Raw genomic sequence first — 15,840 nt, forward strand, 5'->3', positions numbered from 1 at the left:
TTTTACAAATGTGAGCTCAAATTGAGTCTCAACATAACAGGAACAAACAACAAGGTTTTGCTTGAATCCCTCAAGTCTTTCTGAGTACACAGACTCTCCCTTTTGCTCTTTGTCTTTGTTTTCTCTTTGTCTCGGCACGGCCTACTCCTGTCTCTATCATTCAAAGGCTTTTAAGCCAATTGGCACTTATCTATTCGTTTTCCCTTTCAAGCTCTCTAGCTCCCAGCCTCTGTTCGCTCAAATTTCCTCTGAGTGTTAAACAATCATTGTTAAATGTCTTCAAGGATGGTGGCCACCTATTTTGTAACGAAAGGGACCATTGGCGCATTAAAATCCCAAAATAGTCGTTTCTCTATTTACACATAGATATACACAGAAACACTGAAAAATCCCCCTAAACGCCTCTTATCGAACTTCAAGTAATATCAATTATGCCTTATAATCTATCGGGTCCACCTTTGGGTCACTATTGCATGCCCACCGTTGATCTGTATGATCTTTGATCCAACGGTTGATATTCATTTTGGGTGCCTTATGCATATAGATATTACCCACCTGAAAAGGCAATTTTCTCAAGCCATGTGTCGGCCAGTGGATGAGATCGAGCGGAGCCTGTCCAATACCACTTACCACCTGAGGCCCACCCTAAATCCCACTCATTACGAAACTCAAATAAGATAAAACTACATGTATAATCCTTTCGGGTCCATTTTATCGCTCCGGGCGCATTTCCTTTGTATTTCGTTTATTTAACGAAAATGCGAAAATACATAGAAAAACCCTTTTTACTAGAACTCAAAATATATATATTCGCATTCATAAAACCCGTTGGGTCTGGTCCTTTGTATCGTTGCGATGCGACATTGCAATGTGATATATCGCAATCGCATATCACATGGTCTTCGGGCCCCCGGTAAGTCTTCCCTTGTGTTTTAGCGATGTGATATTGCGATGTAATCTAGGCCATTGATCTGTGCACTTGATCAACGGTCCTCGTTAAATCGCGTTGATTGATATTATGATTTCCATAGGGATGCCTCCGATGTACTCCGTTGGTCACCTCCGATTGTGATATGCCGATTAGATCTGGACCATTGATCGGCCAAATCCAATGGCTCATGTGCGATGTTGCTTAAGCCACCGATAGACTCTGTTTTCGTCATTTCTTCATGTTTTTCCTGTCCGATAGTGTTTTCTTCCATTCTTGAAGGTTTATCCTTTGCAATAGTGTTTAAGTATATGAAGACTTAGAGGTTTTTAGGATCAATTTGGATCACACCTTCCCACTAAAAAGCTTTTGGACCACCAAAAGTTGGTTTTTAAGCATCAATCAAGTGAGGATACAACTTCCTCACTTGTCCAATCTTTATCCATCATGTACTGCTTGGTTTTGAACCTTTGATTCCGATTCTCAGGTACTCAACATCCCCTCTACTCGTAGTTCTCACCTTCCTATCCAGAACTGTGTCTTCCTGCAACTCATTGAGATATTCAAGCAACAGATCATCAATAGAAGGCAATTGACTTTTCTCTTTGGGATCTTCAATCAATGAAGCTTCATACAACCTTAAGTTCTCTGCATTAACGACTGAATAGATATGCATATAAGCTGGAAAATCAAGGCGAAAAGCGTTTTCACCAATTTTCTCAAGTATCTTAAAAGGCCCATACCTTATTGGCTTCAGCTTCTTACCTTCACCTTACATTCTATCTTTGTTGATGTACAGCCAGACTTGATCACCAACTTGGAAGCTATGCTCAATTTGATGCTTGTCATGCTTTTCCTTGTACTTGGCCTGGCTTCTTTGCAGTTGTTACTGCACTGCCTGGTGAATTTCTTGGATCTGTTCAATGAACTTGGTTGCTTTGTCCACACCATTGTGTCCATCAACTACTATGTCTTTACTAAAGACAAAATCCAAGGGATACTTTGGTGTAAAACCAAAACAAGTCTCAAAAGGAGATCTCTGAGTAGAAGAGTGCTTGGCATGGTTGTAAGCATGTTACACATAACACAAATGTTCATCCCAAAGCTTGGGATGCTTGTTGCAATAACTGCTGACTAGCTGGATCACTATCCTATTGACCACCTCTGTTTGACCATCTGTTTGTAGATGAAATGTTGTGCTCTTCTTCAATCTGGTGTCCATCAACTCCCATAGACTTGACCAAAACTTCCCAACAAATTGGGAATCTCGATCAGATAGAATAGAAGTGGGTAACCCAAAGTGAACTCATACATGCTAGAAGAACAACTTCGTTGTTTGTTCAGTTGTAACCTACTTGTTACAAGGTATCAAAATACACATTTTGTTGAACCTATCCACAATAACATACAAATAATCATGACCTTTTCTAGATTTTGGCAATCCCCCAACAAAGTCCATGGAAACACTTTCCCAAGGATGAGAAGGAATTGGAAGAGGGGTGTACAAGCCTAATTTTCAATTACTGGGCATGCTTTTAGCACACATAGTACACCCTTTAATATATCTAGAAATTGTTTCATGCATTCTTGACCAATAACAAAACCTTTGCAACGGTGCAATTGTTTTACTTACACCAAAATGACCTGATATGAGAGAAGTATGTGCTTCTCGGATTATGTTAACTCTTTCAATTTATGGAGTGCATAGCTTTCCCAAATGATGCAAGAGTTAGTCCTTAACATAATAACCCAATGCTTCTACTTGTTTGCCATGACTTAAAGTTGCATATACATCTTTAAAATCTACATATTGAGCATATTGTTCAGTGTAGCTTTCATGCATTACTAAGTTATGCTTAAGTATAGTAGATGCATTTATGATTGGTCTTGATAGCATATATACAACCTTATTGTGTATGCCTTTCTTATATCTGATGACAAGATGAAATTGTTGTAGGAAACCCATCCACCTATAATGTCTTGATTGCTGCAATTTAGTTTGTGAGTGCAAATATTGAAGTTGTTGATGATTTGTATGTATGATTGTTTCTTTGCCCATTAGGTAATGTTTCCACTTTTTCACACTCTGTACTAATGCATACAATTATTTATCATATGTGGGATAATTAACTACTGTAGAAGTAAATGTCTCAGAATGATAGCATATGGGTTTACCGTGTTGCATCAACACAGCTCTCATGGCATAGTCACTGGCATCTATTTCAATCTCAAATGGTCATTGAAGATCTAGCAATGCTAGTACTGGTGTTGTACTAATTTTTTCTTTTAAGGTGTCGAAGGCTTTCTATTGTTTGCCTCCCCACTGAAACACCTTATTCAATCATATTAAAGCATGTAAGGGAGCTGCAATCAAGGAAAAGTTAGTTATGTTGCTCCTAGGAAACTCCTATTGTAGCAGATTTGGGCTTAGGCCAGTTCACAATGACTTCAACCTTAGAGGGATCTATCTTCAATTCACCACCCCTACAATATGACCCAAATAATCTAAAGATTTTTTTCCAAATTCACATTTTGATAACTTCACATAGAGATTTTCTCTTTTTAAAACATCTAAAGTCTGATTTACATGCTTCAAATGTTCTTCCCATGTTTACTGAAAACAAGAATGTCATCTATATATAAAATTACAAAATCATCAATAAAAGGTCTGAGTACATCATTCATAACTCTCATGAAAGTGGTAGGAGCATTAGTTAAGCCAAAAGGCATAACTAGCCATTCATACAGCCCTTGCTTTGTTTTAAAAGCAATCTTCCATGCATCTTGTTCTGCAACTCTGACCTAATGATAGCCACTACGCAAGTCTAACTTGGAAAAGTAAACTACTTCTTTCAACTAATCTAATAGATTATCAATGCAAGGAAGAGGATAACGATTCTTGATCTTTATTTTATTGAGTTCTCTATAATCAATGAACATCCTCCACAAACCATCTTTCTTTCTCACCAGTACGATTGGAGATCCACATGGCGATGTACTTGGTCTTATGAACCCTTTATCGAGCAGCTCCTGTACCTGCTTCTTGATCTCTGCATTCTCTAAAGCGGATAACATGTACATTCCGATGTTAGGTAATGGATCATCTTGCTGCAAATGAATATCATGTACTATTTCCCTTTTGGGTGGTAGACCTTTAGGTTCTTGAAATAGGATATCATATTCTAAAACAACTTTAACTAAATCAAATTTCTATTTAGCATCACAGCCTTCAAATACATTGATTTTATCAGGGTTCTTTTCCTTTACAACCATTAGTAAAAATTTCTTGCATGAATTTACAATTCTTTTCATCTGCCCCGAGTTTATGAGAGAATAGTTATTTTTGAGTTTATGAGCTCTTACAATATATTCTATTCCATCTTTAGTGAGCTGATACTTATTTTCGGCTCTATAGAAAATGGCTTTTCTATCATACAAGTAAGGACTTCCTAAAACAATACCACATATATCTAAGGGAACTATATCTAACTCAACCTCATCTACAAATGTTGACCCAATAGCAAACCTAAGTTTACATTGTCTAGTCACTTGTAGCTTTGCTTTATCACATACCCAACCTAATGGATATGGCTTCTTGTGAGGTGTTGTTAGTAAGCCCAACTTCTTTACAATTGTTTTAGAAATCAAGTTTACTTGTGATCCACTATCAAATAAAGTATCAATCTTTTGGTGCTTGGAAATAACTTTAATATGAAAAAGCTCATGTCTTTTCTTCTCATTATCTTCATTATCAATAGATTGTGTAGAATTACTTATAGATGCTTCAGAATTTTTACCTTTTATACCTGTGGTTGTGACTGTTGTTTCATCACCTGAGTCTGACCCCAAGTCTTTCTAAATAGCAGCAGTAGTCTTCTTCTTCTTACCATCGAACTTCTTAGGTTTCAGCTCCGGATGCAAAGACCAGCAGTGTTCATCATCGTGTCCATCCTTCTTGCAGTGAGTGCGTGAAGGTTTGTCTTTTTGTATAGCATTTGTCTTCCTCTCCTTCCATTCCAGCTTCTTCTTTTCCTTGTTCTTGCTTGCAGAGGGTTTTGATGATCCCCCAATCTCTGGGTTCACATTCTTGCCTCTAGCTTCTAGATGTGTAGCCTAAATTAATACATCATCTAGGCTAGTGGGATTAAACATGAGAATGGTGTGCTTCAAATAGCTATGCAGACCACCTATATACTTCAACAAAGTTTCAGGTGAGTCTAGAGATATGCCTAGAGTTAAAGCTATTTTTCTAAATTCCTGGGTATAGCTTTGTACACTTTATCCCTTTAATTGGCGAAGAGTTTTCCAACTCACTGCATATAAGCTAGAGGATAGAATTGTTTTTTGATGGCAAAAACAAATTCATTCCAGGTAGAAAGAATTTTACCATGTCTCTTCAGATCAGCTTGTGTCTTGCCTTCCCACCACACTAGTGCAGTTCCTCCAAGGTGAAGGCTAGCCAGCTGAATCTTTCTCCTTTCTAAATCAGTGTTCTATACCCTGCAATATACATCAATCTGTCTAATCCAGTTATCTAGCTTTTCTACATTTAATTCTCCATCATAAATTGGAAAATCAAACTTTACATCTAATTTAATCAAAGCAGTTTTCTTCTTTTTCTTTTCAGGGCTAGAAGATGGAGGTGAGGGTGGAGGAGATGATGGAGGAGGCTCTTCCCTTTTCCCTTTACCTTCTGGATGGGCAACTAGAAGAGGTTGCTCTGCTCCTTTGCCTTGTTTGGGTGTTGAAGTGCTTTCACCTCGACCCTTCTTAAATCCTCGATACATCTCTTCTCCCATGGCTCGCATGGCCATAAAACTATCCATGAACTGATATTTTGATTCCAATGGAATATCTTCTACCATTCTCCTTTGAGGATAGACTCTTCCAATCTCTAGATTAGCCTCAACAAGTTTTCCTTCTCCTAGTTTGAGCTTTGATCTAGTTAGCATTCAAATCCAGCACAAGCTTGTCTAACCTTAACAAAACCGAAAACCAAAAGCTCTGATACCACTTGATTTGAAAATGAGATCTTAGATTAATATTAAGGTATTACATACTCATGTTCAAGATTTGCCTATATTACTTAGTGCAATGGATCGAAAATATTGTGAATAATATAGACAATGAGCAATTAGAGAAACATAATATACACACACACATAACACAGCAAATAATCAAGGAGCTCACCCAAAACTCTTGGGCTACGTCTCCTGGTCTAGCTTTCAGTGGTGACCTCTCTATTATGTCTTCAAGAGCAGATTTTTTACAAATGTGAGCTCAAATTGAGTCTCAACACAACAGGAACAAACAACAGGGTTTTGCTTGAATCCCTCAAGTCTTTCTGAGTACACATACTCTCCCTTTCGCTCTCTGTCTCTATTTTCTCTCTGTCTCAGCATTGTATGCTCCAGTCTCTGTCATTCAGAGGCTTTTAAGCCAATCAGTGCTTATCTGTTCATTTTCCCTTTCAGGCTCTATGGCTCCCGACCTCTGTCCATTGAAATTCCCTCTGAGCGTTAAACAATCATTGTTAAATGTCTTCAGGGATGGTGGCCACCTATTTTGTAACAAAAGGGACCATTGGCGCGTTAAAATCCCAAAACAGTCGTTTCTTTGTTTACACACAGAAATACACAGAAACACCGAAAAATCCGCCTAAACGCCTCTTATCGGACTTCAAATAATATTAATTCCGACTTATAATCCTATAGGGTTCGCCTTTGGGTTGCTATCACATGTCCACCATTGATCTGTGTGATCTTTGATCCAACGGTTGATATTGATTTCGGGCGGCTTATGCGTATAGAGATTATCCACCCGAAAAGGTGGTTTTCTCAAGCCACATGTCGGCTAGTGGATGGGATCAGACAAAGCTCGTCCAATACCACTTACTGCCTGAGGCCCGCCCGAAATCCCACTCATTACGAAACTCAAATAAGATAAAATTACATGTATAATACTTTCGGGTCCATTTTATCGCTCCGAGCGCATTTCCTTTGTATTTCGTTTATTTAACGAAAATGCAAAAATACATAGAAAAACCCTTTTTATCGAAACTCAAAATATATATATTCGCATTCATAAAACCTGTCGGGTCCGGTCCATTATATCGCTGCGATGCAACATTGCGATGTGATATATCGCAATCGCATATCGGATGGTCTTTGGGCCCCCGTAAAGTCTTCCCTTGTGTTTTAGAGATGCGATATTGCAACGTAATATGGGTCGTTGGTCTGCGTGCTTGATCAATGGTCCTCATTAAATCGTGGTGATCACTATCACGATTTCCATAGGGATGCCTCCGATGTACTCTGCTAGTCACCTCTGATTGTGATATGCTAATTAGATCTGGACCGTTGATCGGCCAGATCCGACGGCTCCTGTGCGATGTTGCTTAAGCCTCTGATAGATTCTATTTTTGCCATTTCTTCATGTTTTTCCCATCCGATAGTGTTTTCTGCCATTCTTGAAGGTTTATCCTTTGCGATAGTGTTTAAGTATATGAAGACTTAGAGGTTTTTAGGATCCATTTTGGATCAATTTTCCTTTTTGTAGATAGTCCCTTGAGTCCGAAAAGGAAGAAAGCAATACCTAAGAGAACCTCTTAGCCATGTTCCACTAAGGTATTCATTTTTCGTAAGTAGTTTATCTGAGTCCAGAAAAAGGTTAAACTTATACTGAGTAGATGTCTTTTCATTTACTTTAACAAGTTCAAAAGGACAAATGCTTGGCAATATTTTCATGTTTTTGGAGTCTAAAAAGAGTTGAAAGAGGACTCCTCCTATAGGAATGAGTGGTATAAAGGGTAGCAACTAGTTCCGTTCATGATGGAACTACTCAAAACACATAAAGGTCAAGAGTTTGGCTAATAATACCACTCATCGCAATTGTTCCTCATTAAAGGGGAAAACAACCAAGTGAAAGTGTATTATCGGCCAAGCAGATAGTGACAATGGAATGAGAAAACCAAGGCTCATTTCGAAAAAACAGGTTGGTAAAGAATGGAAATCATGAGGGATAAAATGAGAATGGTTTCATTTTTACACAAGCTTGAAACATGAGGAACTATGCTTGAAATTGGTTTCATTTTTGCACAAGATTGAAATGGAGAAAAACTATGCTTGAAATAAGTTTTCATGCCCCCAGCATAATGACTCAATTCAAGTTACATGCCCCCTAAGCTTCATTTCATTCACCTAAGTAGATAACAGGTTACTAATAGTTGGATGAAATGAAGGTTCATTTATGAGATCAAGTGAAAGACTCAACTGGGAATTTACGAGATCTAATCAAAGACTCGAATTGGAAGGGAATTTGTTTCATTTTTTAACGAGATTGACATTGGAAAAGAACTTTTCTCTGACACCTTCTTCATTTTTTAACGAGCTTGACATAAGAAAATGAACTCTGCTCTGAGAACCTTGTTTCATTTTTTAATGATCTTGACACAAGAAAAGGAACTCTTCTCGAGAACCTTGTTTCATTTTTTAATGAGCTTGAGATAAGAAAAGGAACTTTGCTTCGATGCCTTGATCACAACCTGTAGAAGGCCATGGCTTTCAAGAGGTTCTTGTCACATAGGAGAACAACACTCTGTAAGGGATCAAAGGATCCAATGGATAGATCACACTCCAATGCCCCCAGTAAATGATGCACTACATCACCTACTAAATCATTATTAGATGCAGGCATGGAATAGGTTGCCACATAATTAATCAGTGGCAGGGAATATACCACTTGCATATAAGGACCATTTAGGGAACTTTGTTGATTGGGAGTCAAATTAGGACCAATGAATGAAAGTTGTTCAATGGGCATGATTCTTCCTTCATGTGGGAAACACATCACACGAAAGAGTGAAGAGACAAGAGCTCCCATGTCGTAATCATATTCATGCCCAAGGAGTAAATTAAAGTCTAAAGGACCTTGGACTACCATCACATCTTTATAGACAGTCTTTGCACCCAAAGTAATAGGCAACTGAGGAAGGATCCCTAACACTTGATTGGTTCCTATGTTAAAATCCAACAGATTCTTGGTAACAGGCACAACCTGTGGAGAAACGAAAGCTTTCCAAGTAGTTGAGCATACAATACTAACAAACACACTTTTTTCTATGATTTTTCCAGGTACGAGAACATTATAATGTTGTACTATGATTTGTAAGGGTACGTAAGGAGGAATACGATATCCTACCAATCGACTCTAATCGAATAAAGTGGCCATACTACTTGGAGGAGGGACCATGGGAATGGGATAATTTTCACCTTGTGTTATGGGAATGGGAGAATTTCTCCCCTGTACTATGGGAACGAGAGAATTAGAATTACCCCTCAGTTCATTGGAACCATAAGAAACAAGAATAACCTGAGTGATATGAAGTTCACTCTCTACAAGAAAGGTACGATCAACTTAAGGTGGAATTGAGTCAACCATTTTCTCAATCAATGGTTGTTCAGGAACGAACTCATGGGATTCACATTCAGAGAGAGTGGGATTGATTGGAGACATATTATGATCAATCACTTCATCAACTAGTGGAGGATTTGGAGAAAGCTTCTAGTAACCAGTCGGGAGTCGAGGCTAAGAAGTTGTAAGTTTTTCCAACACTTTTGAGGCTTCATCCATATAAGGACAAAGGTGAATAGGATGATTTACCTCACATAACCTATAGGGAAACTTGACTTTACCCTTTTTTCATGGACCTTACTATCACTAGTTGAAGGTTTGTCATCAGCATGATCTCCGAAGTTGACGAAAAAGGCTAATGTGAGCATGTATACCACTTCTAATACATGTGGAATACCATGACAATCTCTAATAAGGTGATCATCCTTACATAACTTGTGGGGAATTTAACTTTGTGGGGTTGATTGGAAGGTTCCTCCATACTAGTTTCATTCGTAGCAATGGTTCCTTGGTTTCCCCCTTGCTTATTTTTCTTCTTCTTCTTCTTCATCACTTTCTTCTTCTTCTTAGCTTCCTAGTTACTAGAATCAATACTTTCACCAGGTGAGGAGGAAGAAAGGGATGAAGAAACAACTAGTGAAGAAGGAAAAGAGTCAACTTTAATATCAACTTGAGGTTGATATTGTTCAGGTGGAGGAGAACTTGGTTGAGAAGTAGTTTGAACATGCAAAACCATAGGGGTAAAAAATAACCAAATTATCAAACTAATGGTAAATCTGGGAAGGGACAATGTTGCCATATAAGGAGCACTAATATTTCCAAAAGAAGGAAAAGGACTAGGATTCCCATCAGAGGGGTTTCCTTGATTGGTAGACTCGGGAATTGTCACCATTAGTCTCAACCTAATATCCACTAAGGAGGTGTTCCACGGTAAGGATGTTGTTTCATGGTCAATTAATTGATTTTAGAAATTAAAGACACAAACAAAAATAAAAAGGGGTAACTAGGAAAAATGGTTTACCAAGCAACCATGAACTGCAATATAAAACCTTGGAGAACCAAGGATTTACGTACAGGTATGAAATATCCCTGAATGTTGTGTTCAACCTATCGTGGTATACAAGTTGGTTGACTCGGTTACCTATGGTCAGGATAGAAACCTATGGTGGACATCCAGAATATACTCGACAGTACGTGGAAGTGCAGTCCATGGTAGTGTTGTCTAATGTGTAACTATATGATGAGAGTGTTCCCATATACTTTTCATGCATGGAGCATCGTCTGATATACCCGAAGGTATTTGGAGAATGGTCTGATTCAATTACATGCATGGAATGGGATATCACCCTTGGAATGCAACGTTGGAAAAAAACGAAAGATCCTACATTTAAAGATGTCAAAACACGTCTCTAGCCTAGACATCTATGTGAGTCCTTAAGTTTCAAATCCTCCTTAGGTTAATTGAGTGAATTTTAGAGTTTATCTTGAATTATGTTTCGATTTCAAGGCTCAAAACTCAATTTCACCTGAACACACCTATAATGCAACTAATATGATAAAAGGAACTATTTTAATTTTCCTTTTAACAACAAAGGCTTAACTAAGTAGGGGAAGAAGAAATCAATCAATAATGCAATAAATAAGTGATGCAACAATCCTACTATTCAACATCACTATTCCAATCAAAATCAAAACCCTACATGCGATGCAAAGAGATTTTCCTTTTCAATTCCACTTAATTTTAAAATATGGTGAAAAATAAGATGCACCTCTAATCACTGATAAAAGCAAACTTTCAGAACGATGACTAAAACACTAATTCATTCAAGGACTCAATGATCAAACAAATCAATTTTCTAATGACCTAATGATAAGAAAAAAGGAAAATCTAAACAAATCCTTATCAAAGGTACTCAAAACCAAATTCAAACCAAATGGAGGCTTCTGAGAGACCACTAGACACTCAAGGACTCAAGGAAGAACAGCTGGAACAAAGCTTAACAAAGAGAAAATCAAACAAGAGAAAATGTTTACATGAACAAGGACCAACCTAAGTGTTGAAAGGGCACCAGTGCTCTGCAATGCAAGCATAAAGAAGGCTCAGGAGTGTTGCAACACTCTATGACTAGACCAGAGGGAGTGTTGATCAAGGGATGCAAGTTTTGACACAAATATTGCAATTGAAACTCAATGAAAGGTCTTCCTAGTTCTATTCTTGACTGAGTAAGACAATGAAGGTCTGAAGAAGAGATAAAATAAGTACCAAGGACAAGGAAACCACCAAGGGATTGCATGGGTCCCCAATATAGTCGCCAATTTATTATACAGAATCTACGACTACAGACAGAAGTGTCTTCCCTAGGTATGGTGGACTGACCTAGAACAACAAAAAGAAAGGACTATAATGTCTTCCTTAAAGTAAATGGATAATGGGATGAAGCCTACCTGGAGTCAATCGCAAGAATCATTTCTCTCTTATCTTGTATACTCCAATCCTAGCTATGATCGTTATAATTAGAACCTACACAATCATACAACACAATCCAAAGATCTACGGCATCTATGTAGCATAATCCAATAATTTCATTCAATAGATCAACATGGTATTGAAATACATGAAATCATAACATCACATATAGGAAAAAAATGTACTCATTGTACTGATATAAATGGAGAAAGTTACAACCAAATATAGAGTTGATATTGTAGAAGAGCTCCTCCAATTTGACTTTTCCTTCTATTTCACTAAGTGTATCTCTATGTCACCCTAATGCATGGAATAATGACTCTCACAACATCGGCATGAGGGTAGAATCTATCTCCAAAATACAACCACTAGCTTGTGGATGGCAGTAAATATATAGAAGAGGATGGTAGGCTACGAATTCTTATCCATTTATCAATATAGGCTTGAGATCCATTCTTGATGGGAGGATGAGCTCAAAGGATAAGGGGTGAAATATCCAAGGTAGGATATGATAGGATTCGAGACTTTCATATAAGGTAAATGGTTGTAACAACCTTTGGAAGCTTTTGGAAGAGGGAGCTTCTAGATTCTTTTTATTTTCCCCTAATTTCTAGAATCAGCACACCCCTAACAAGGGGCAACCTGTTGGTGATCAACACAGGTTAGAGAGGGTCAACCTACTGATGAATACGGTCTCTTAGAGGTCAGGGTGTGTTAGGCCTTAAAATCATTGAAATGAAGTAGTTACAGGCAAAAAATTTGGGATTAGGGATATTCATGCTTAGGGCTTTGTGCAATGATGATGACAAGGGGTAAAAGGATGTTGATTGATCCAACTAATAGGCCTATTGACCAGATGTGTCAAAAAGGCCTATGAAACTGATTTTTCCCTAACACTAGTATCATCTTCTCTGGAAAATTCCACCATGCCACTACTAGTTTGAATCCACATAAGATGTATATTTTGTGTGGAATCTGGTTATTTACTAGGATTTTTCATTTCCAAGCAAGGCATTTGTGTTCATCCACTCAAGTTAGAAGTTATTCTGAAATTGCCTCCTCCTTATCATTTACACTAGTTCCACATTTTGCAAGGGAAAGAAAACTTTTTGTGTTGTTTCTTTCTCAACTATGCTAAGATTGCCAAGGGTTTTACCTAACTGTTGAAAAAATGGATCCCTTCCATCTAGGATGATACTTCTCAAAAATCTTTTGATGCTCTAAAACATGTGTTGACTCATACACCCTTATTACATCCCCCTAATTATCATCGAGACTACTTCTTGTATTTAGCTACATTGGATGGTACTATTGTTATGGTACATGTTCAGAAAGGTGATTTGAACAATGAACATGTGATCTACCATCTAAATAGGAACCTTAGCAGTTCCAAAATCAAATACACACATGTGGAAAAATTGGCCTTGGGAGTTGTTCAAGTTGTCCAAAGATGTCGTCACTACATTTTGTTATGTAAAACCACAATGGTTTTTTATTGTAACCCCATGATGTATATTCTCACTCGACAACTAATTGGGGTAAAGTATTCCAAATGGATTGTGATCCTACATGAATTTGATTTTGAATTCATTAAATCCAAATCAAAGAAATCACTTGTTTATGTTGAATTGATATGTGACCTTCCCTACACTGAAATAGAAATGGTGCTAGAGGACTATATTCCAGGTGAATCTTTGTTTCTTAATAGTTTATTAGAGACATGGTATGGAGATATCATCATTTATCTCCAGACTCAAATTTTTCTTATCTCGTACTGAATTTCGTCGAATCTGGTACCAATCCCAGTGATATACCATTGTTTTCCATACTCTTTATCATCATGGTGCCAATTCAGTTATTCAATGATGTTTAACACATGAAGAAGTTGAAAATTTTTTGAATGACTGCCACTCTGGAGCATGTGGTGGTCATATGTCCGGGTATGCCACTGCCAAAAATATCTTGCGTGCAAGATATATTTGGCCTTCTTTGTTCAAAGATTGTATTATTGTGGTCCAAAAATGTCATAATTGTCAAATATACGATAGTAAAATGTGTGTGCCTCCTTCTCCTCTTCATCCTATAGTTACCATCAGTCCCTTTGTGAAATGGGGCATTGGTTTCATGACATGTAACCCTCACTCAGTTGGGGGGCATGGGTATATTATCATGGCATTTGATTATTTTTCAAAATGGGTTGAGGTGGTGCCTACATTTAAGAAAGATAGTTAAATTATTTCCTTATTCATATTCAACCATGTAATTGCTAAATTTAGTGTCCTGCAAGCCATTGTCACTGACCATGTCACCCACTTTTGAAATTTTATGATGTCAGAGCTAACTGCCAAGTTGGGATTACATCATGATAGCTCAACTCCCTATTATCCGCAAGCCAATGGCCAAGTATAAGTCATGAAAAACATTTTAACCACTATGCTTCAACAGATGATAGTAATTCATAAAAGGACTTGGAATCTTATGATTTTTTTGGTATTATGGGCATACCATACCTCAGCAAAAACAGTGACTGGATTTACACCCTTTTAGCTTGTATACAATTTAGAAGTTGTGTCACCTATTGAGTGTGAAATTCTATCACTTAAACTAGCTATTGAATTACTCCTTGGTAGTTTTGATGAGGAAGAGGATATTTTATACTAAGAGAAATTAGATGAGACTTTTCGAGATGCCACTCTGTCTAACTAAGCTCATAAGAGATGTATTAAAGTACATTTTGATAAAAGCGTTAATCCTTGAATCTTTTCAGAAGGTGACTTGGTCTTGCTATATGGTCGAGAACACAACAAGCTAGGAGTTGGAAAATTCAAACCTATTTCGCATGACCCTTATATTTTAAAATGTATAGTTGCAAAAGGTACCTATGAGCTCATAGATTATGATGGGATTCCTTTATTCAAGCCCAAAAATGGGATTTATCTGAAAAAGTACTATGCTTAGGTTTCTACATGAATACTTTGTACATAATTATACTTTAGTTTTTGTGTGTTGTGTTTTCCTTTTTGCAAATGGTTTGCAGATGTCAGCATAATCTTTACCCTATATTGGCTTCACTGATGGTGCTATCCATAGTACTCGAAACCTTTCATCTGTTGCTTGGGAAATATTCACACCTAATAATGAGTTAGTGGGTTTGTGTGGGATATGTTTGGGTCGTATAACTAATATAATTGTGAAGTATAGTGCAGTAATAAAACTATCATATGATGCCATCACCTTTTGTATTCATGGGTTGGTTGTTAGACTTGAATCTCAAATCATAGTTCTATAGCTAAGTAGGGTTTATTCCATTAGAAGCCCATCAACATTAATAATGGTTTTAATATTTCATCTCTTGGAAATAAATTTTCATACTCCAAAACATCTAAATACATTAACAAATTATGCTTAAGATAGAAATTTGTGCAATTCATAACAAACCGTAGTATGTATACATTGTAAAAAGGTAAATAGCTCATATAAAAATAGATATATCCCTAGTGGATTCACCAATTTGTTTGGTGAAAAATTATTATCCTGCTAACACAACATATCTCCCTAGACTTTGAAACCAAGTCTAGAAACAAACAAACAAACAAACAAACAAACTTATGAAAAAATTCCCTAATTTATCATTAAATCATAGATGTAAGTGGGATGCATAGCTCATACCTTTTTCCAAAATGCTTGATGATGATCCTCATTGTTTTCCTTTATAGCTTTCAACCCCTCTCTCTTGATGCTCCAAAAAGAGACCTATAAAGACAAAAATAAACAAATGATCAAAGCATTTAAGACATCAAATATTTAATCATAACCTATGTAAGTGATCAAGGCATATTACAACAAACATTATGACAAATGAGTGTGGAAAAGAAACATGTATTTGTATTAAGAATGAAGAAAAGGAGAATTAAAACCAAGCCTTGATGTTGAAATCCTCCTTCCAATGATCCTCAATCCAAACCCTTGCAATCAAAAATTCTCCAATGGATACTTTGAGAACAAGTAGGTATAATTTAGAAGTTAAAAATGG

The sequence above is a fragment of the Pinus tabuliformis genome, chromosome 2_1 (assembly GCF_031772625.1).
Source record: "Pinus tabuliformis cultivar Carrire ecotype Pingquan chromosome 2_1, CPIR1, whole genome shotgun sequence".
NCBI lineage: Eukaryota > Viridiplantae > Streptophyta > Pinopsida > Pinales > Pinaceae > Pinus > Pinus tabuliformis.